This window comes from Acomys minous (genome assembly GCF_964271855.1).
Source record: "Acomys minous genome assembly, chromosome: 2".
In the NCBI taxonomy this organism is placed as follows: Eukaryota; Metazoa; Chordata; class Mammalia; order Rodentia; family Muridae; genus Acomys; species Acomys minous.
This window is the reverse complement of record NC_140484.1, coordinates 73,886,762-73,893,707: the sequence shown is the minus strand read 5'-3', so window position 1 is coordinate 73,893,707 and position 6,946 is coordinate 73,886,762.

Here is a 6,946-nt window from a genome sequence, read left to right as displayed (position 1 = left end):
GAAGAGGAAGAAGAGGAAGAAGAAGAAGAGGAGGAGGAGGAGGGAGAAAGGAAAGAAGGAAGGAAAGAAAGAAAGAAGAAAAGAATTGGGTTTCATTGTGTTAGTTAGCTGTTTTGGTTTTTTTGTGTTTGTTGCTATTGTTGTTGTTGTTTTGGTTTTTTGAGACAAGGTTCCTCTGTGTAGCCTTGGCTGACCTGGAACTCACTCTGTAGATGAGGTTGGCTTCGAACTTACAGAGATACATCTGCCTCTGCCTCCCTGAGTACTGGGATTAAAGGCGTACACCACCACTGACTGGCCATCATTGTGTCATATTTTTTCAAGCAAATTGTTTTGGTGGATTCTTTTCCTCTTCCTCCCATAGCCCCTCCCTCCCTTGTACCTCCTTGTACTGGTCCGAGAATATCCATTCTGCTTTCATGCCCCATAAGACTTTTGCTCTGTCCCTTTCTATCTCTGGCTTCCCTCTAGTAGTCTCCTAGCTAGCTAGCTTCATAATCAATACACTCTCTTTCACACACACCCTTATCCACATACATTCAAACATTAAAAGTCAAGGTCCTATGAGACAGAATATTTCACTTGTTTTTGTCCTTTTAAGTCTGGGTCACCTTGCCTGGCACTTTCTTTTCCTTTTATTTATGTTTTATTAATTATAATTTATTCATATTACATCCCGAATGTTACCCCCTCACTCTTATCTTCCTGTTCCCACCCTCCCTCCCCTAGACCTCTGATGGGGAGGCCCTCCTACCCCACTGTGTGGCCACAGCCTATTAGGTCTCATCAGGATAGCCTGCATCCCCTTCCTCTGTGTTTCCGCAAGGCCATCTTGCCTAGGGGTAGTGACCAAATCGTGGGCACCAGAATGCCTGTCAGAGGTTCAGCAGAAGTCCCCCTTCCCCCTCCCGCATGTGAAGAATCATTTGTCCATAGCTATATGTGAACAGGGGTCTTGGTTGTCTGTATGCATTGTCCTTGGTCGGTGCATCAGTTTGTGCAGCGCACCCCCACCCCACCCCCCAGTTCCCAGATATGCAGGCCTTGATGGTCTCCCAGTGGAGCAGTGCCTTGTCCCTCCTGGACCTTCCCTACCACTCTTCCCTACCTCCTCCTAGAGTCCATAGTCTCTGCTGGGTGGAGTCTCTCACAGGAGATCTATTTGCTCAGCTATGTGCAAAGCAGAATTATTCATAATAGCCAGAATCTGGAAGCAATCTAGATGTCCCTAATTGAAGAATGGATAAAGAAACTGTAATGCATTTACACAATGGAATACTATTCAGCTATTAAAAACAAGGAAATCTTGAAATTTGCAGACAAATGCATAGAACTAGAAATGATCATCCAGAGTGAGGTTGCCTGGCACTTTTATATGTTAATCCCTGTGCTTTTCTCCTGCCTGATTTTGAAGTCATGCTTTCTGCTTCCCGTAGACCCTGACTCCCCTACCTTCACTTTGAGAAGACACTCCGCATCCGCACACAGACCAGCAAAGGTGTTTGTCGGTTCCTGTGAGTCTGAAGCCCTGGGGTCCTTGCCATTGTCTGCACCTACAGCCATGTACTTTCACTCTGGATTTCAGCTCCCTACAACAAAGCAGCCGCACAAAGAAAGGGAAGCACACATCATCATGACTATGATCTTAGAGACACAGCAGGCCATGTTCCAAGTGCCCCTCACCCATGTGGTTTCTTCTGTGCCTTCACCATTGCTCAGGGAAGCAGGCATTATCACTGGTCCAGCTTTCTTTGTGTGTGTGTGTGTGTGTGTGTGTGTGTGTGTGTGTGTGTGTGTGTGTGTGTTGGAAAGCATATTTTTCCTCCTTTATTAATTTATTCTTGTTACATCTCAATGGTTATCCCATCCCTTGTATCCTCCCATTCTTCCCTCCCTCCCATTTTCCCCTTATTCCCCTCCCCTATGACTGTTCCTGAGGGGGATTACCTCCCCCTGGTCCAGCTTTCTAGATGAGTAGAGAGAGATTTAGAGATGTGGAATCACATTGTTTATTGGGGGTTAGAAACAACATTGCGAGGCCTGTCATCTCTGACTGGAAGCCCGGAATCTCCACCACTCCAGCACATAAAAAGGCTGCAGTTGAAGGTCTTCAGGACTCTGATCTGGTTACCATCTGGCCACTGGTTGGCGAGTCACTTCTTTATGGACAGGTTTTGTCATGTGTGGGAAGAAGCTGGCCCTGAAGACAGTGGGGATCCGCACCTGAAGGAACTTATATGAAAGCATCTGCAGCAGGTGCGTTCGCAGGCCCTCCTCTAGCTGTGTGCCCAGCTGCCAAAGCACTGAGATGAATGCCTGGGGCCAGCGATCCATCAGATTTCCCCACCACAGCTGCAGAAGACAGTCCAGATGTTCATTTACGCTACAGGTTAATGGCAAGAGCGTCACTCGCTCGTCTTTCAGATGCCACACAATTACACGGCTCAGCATATTCTCTTCTCTTCTCTTCTCTTCTCTTCTCTTCTCTTCTCTCTCTCTCTCTCTCTCTCTCTCTCTCTCTCTCTGTCTCTCTCTATGTCTCTGTCTCTCTCTCTGTCTCTGTCTGTCTGTCTGTCTGTCTCTCTCTCTCTCTCTCTCTCTCTCTCTCTCTCTCTCTCTCTCCTTCCCTTCCTCCCTCTCTCTCTCTCTCCTTCCCTTCCTCCCTCTCTCTCTCCCAACAGGATAGTGGGGAGCCAACCCCCAACACACAGATGACTTGTGGCAGTTTCCCAGGACTGGGTTTACTGAGTTTAGCATACTGTCCTATGGAAATCAGTCCAGCAGGTGATGGCATTTATCAGGGAAACAACGGAACAGGTTGTAGGTGTGCTTAATGTTCCACCTGTCATTTTAAAGTTAATGATGAAAGCCTTGAGGCAGAAGGGATTTCTAACTCTTTGTTTTAAGTTTATTAACCTGAACCAAAATGTCCAAATCAGACCAACAAAAACCAAAGCAAAGGACAAGGAAGGGAGGAGGGGACCTGGCCCTTCAAACAGATGACCCCTGTGTGTTTCAGATGGGGCTGGGCCTGGGACATTCAGCAGAGTCTGAAGTCCACCTCCCATCCTTTGCACTGTTTCCTCTTTGCTGTCTCTACACTCTAGATGATAAGACATAAAGGAAATCACTAATGAGTGTCCTGCTGGCTCCGAAACAGCAGTAGAAAGAAACTTTCTGTTCCATTATAGCTTCTGCAATGGTCTCGAGGTCCGTTCATTGACAGCTCAGAGCCTACACTCAGTCCTGAAGTTATGAATTCCTGTGGCTCACATTGCCCAGCCCTGAGCCTTGAGTTCAATTCTGGAGACACAGGAAGATACCCTCAACTGGATTATGGGAAAGATCCCTCATCAAAGAAATTACCGAGAATTACTGAGCATGGGGTGCCCAGCTCCACCTGGTGCATCTGCTACAGAATCCCTGCTCCTAAGGCCCAGTGACCATCACAGAAGTTAGGCCAGAAAGAGTTCAAGACCCAGAGGACCAGGACCTCTGCTGTATGGTGAGGTGCGTTTTCTATATCTGATAGAAAGTGGCACCCATGAATCTTAACAACAGCATCATCTAAACAAAATCAGCGCACTGACAATGGGTTGGCATAGCATTGTAGATGAAAGAATTCTCACAAGGCCCTGAGCCAGGTGAGGAGCTATAGGCAATTAATGGTTGCTAGGAGAGGGAGAATCTGTCTTCTCCAGGGACAAGGCCTTGTTAAGTTATCTAATCTTAAATGATCAGGTCCCAAACTGTGTGTGTGTGTGTGTGTGTGTGTGTGTGTGTGTGTGTGTGTGTGTGTGTAATATTAAATTGATTCAGCAAGCTGCAACAACAGCAATTTAAAAAGAAGAGGTCATGAAATTGAGAGGGGATATGTGGGGTAGAAATGATATAAAGATAGCATTCATATATAAAATTCTCAAAACCAAAGGTTAAAAAAAAAAGAGAAATGTGGCATCCTCGTGAAGGAAAGGAACAAAGGATCCGTTTAGAGGTCCATGCACTGCAGATGTGCCATGTGCCATTGCCTTTTTTTAATGAACTGCTTTGATAATTTATTTATTTTTATTTCATATACATTGATGTTTAGCCTGCATGTATGTCTATGTGAGGGTGTCATCTCTAACAGTTATTAGGTGCCATGTGGGTGCTGGGAATTGAACCCAGGTCCTCTGGTAGAGCAGACTGTGCTCTTAACCGCTCAGCCATCTCTCCAGCCCCGTGCCATTGCCTTTTGGGAGCTGGTGTCCAGGGCCATTGGCTCTAGCCCCAGGCAGCTCCAGCTCCTCCCTCAGCCCTCAGCTTCACCTGGGGTTGAGGGACTCGATGCTTGTGTGGCTTCTCATGAGTCATGTTCTGCTCCCTCCCTGGGTTTCCAGCTTCTGCCATGAGTCACGGAGCTCCCTGCACCTGGGTGCCCAGCTGCATGTCAGCTCCAGTCCCCTCCTGAGTCTGCAGCTTCTGCGGTGCACCATGAAACCGTGTCGCACCTGTCTGTTGTCTCTATTTAAAACTAACTGGGGAGATGGCTCGGTGTTTAAAGTGCTTATCATGCAAGCACGAAGGCACGAGTTCAAATCCCCAACACCCACCTAAGTTTGGACATGGTGTTGTATATATCTTTAATCTTATTGCTCCTGCAGTGGGACAGGAGGTGGAGCCCCAGAAGCTCAGAGCCAGGTTCACCTGGCAGTGGACAAAAACTAAAGACCCTGTTATCAATTTAGCGCTCTGCTAGCCGGCCTATCAGCAACTCAGTGGCATCAGCTTACTTCATCACTGCCACCAGGTGCAGTGCACTTCCACTGTCACTATGAGTTGCTATGTAGCAACACACACACCTTTTAAAAGGGCCCAGCCACCCCTGTCTCCTGATTTCTCTCTCTCTCTCTCTCTCTCTCTCTCTCTCTCTCTCTCTCTCTCTCTCTCTCTCTTTCTCTCTCTCTCTCTCTTCCCCATTCTGAGATGACCTTTAGCTCTCTCACCCCTCCCCCAATAAACTTCCTGTGTTAGATCTGTTGTGCATCATGCTATCTTGGCAGCACACTTTGGCCCCATCTACCAAGGTACCCCACCACTTTATCCTAGCAGATTCTACTTTCAGCAAGATAGGTGAGGTCTGACACAGGGAATTGTCCTAGGACCTCTTCCTCCTGTGCCTGTGGACATACAACCTGCACTCACACCTGCTAATGCACCCTCTTTTGTCCCTTCTCTCCTTCCTTACCCCACCTCATTTGTAAGAGGGAGAGAATTTTAAAAAAGAAAAGAAAAGAAACGTACTCTTCTCTCAAACATTTTCACATTTAGCTGTAACTTGTCAATCTCACTCACTCATTTAAACCACAATATCATATCCTGTGGAGAATAAACCACAATTAGCCAGTTCCCAAATAAGTGAATATTGGTTATTTTTTGCATTCTTGTATTACAAGCCACAGCAAAAAGCATTCTCATATAGTTCTCCTTGGGCCCATAAGGGAGTTCCTTTAGTACAAATATCCATAAGTGGACCTGGAAAGCAAACAATGTGGACTTGTTCAACTTCACTCGGTAACACCAAATTGCCATCCAAAGTGGCTTAGCACTGAATATTCACAGCAGAGGAACTATTTCTGTCTCCCCATCTCCTCACCGACATGTGCAATAGAAGATTTCATGGTCCTGCCAGCCTCAGAAACACAACGTACTGTTTTGTTGTTGTGAGCCCTCAGTGGCACTGACAATATTGCTATAGTCTGTTGGGTGTTAGGTTTTCTTTTTAACCACTTACTTTATGAATTTTGTCATTATTGGATTCTTCATTTCTTAATGATTTTGTGAGAATTTTGAATGAAGTCTAGGTATGAATCCCTTACTAATTACATGGTCTTCAAGAGTCTTCCTCCCTCAGGCACTCTGTTCCCTAGATATAAGATGTGTCTTGTCATAAAGAAGCTTTAATTTGGTGCTGTGATACATATCCACGTTCTCTTTGGTGGCTTCAGGGTTTTTTGCCACTCTAAAAGAGTGGCATCCTCTATTCTCCATGTGTATAATCTGACTCTATGTGGACTAGACTTTCTCAAAAGGCATAAAGTTAAGCATATAGCTTTCATCTCTTTCTGTGTGGATAGCTGTAACCTCCACGTTAACAATTTCCTGCCTTGTGCTATCTTCAAACCCAGCTCCCCACTCCAGGAAGGGCTGGTCCAGGTGGACTAGGCCTGATGCTCAAATCTGTCCATTCCCGTGCTAGTCACACAGCTTATGGGTGGCGTTCCCAGACAGTAAGCTGTTCAGTCTCAATAGCAAATCTACTTCGTCGCACTCCACCACGGGGCCAGCATCACTTCTGCTTTTCAGCTGGTGGCTCTAGGAAGAGCCTAAAGCTGCTAGAGACCAAGCAAGTCCCCTCACTCCTGTCGGCCAGGGACTCCACCCTCACCTCCTTCCGTTTTCCAGCTGGACATTGCTCCTTCCCGGCAGTAATGTCACATCACTCTACATACACAGCAGTACTCCCAGCACCTGGCAAGCTCTCCTTGGCAGATGCACCAGCCCAGCTCTTGTCCTCCCCCAAGGCTGAGCTCCTTAGGCAGCCTTTTCTAAGCACTAACTACTCACAGGCCCAGCCATTTCCCATTGTGTGCTAGTCCCAAAACAAGCACATTATTCCCCCAACCCCTGCATCTTAGCTTTGTTTCCCTTTTTGTCCTTTATTTACAAACTCGCTAATTCTATAGCCAGTTCACTTTTCTTTACGTTAAGCTTTCTATTGAAAGAACTTCCCTGCCTCTGCCTCTCTCTGCTGCTGTGACTGACGCTGTAGATCAGTGACCCTGATCCCTCCAGCCAAGCTGATTCTTTTTCCCCCACTCAGAGTTGCCTTGGATCTTCTTTGACTTTTCTTTCCCATGTGACTGTAATAGACTTTTTGGGAAGATCAACAAAAATAATGATAACA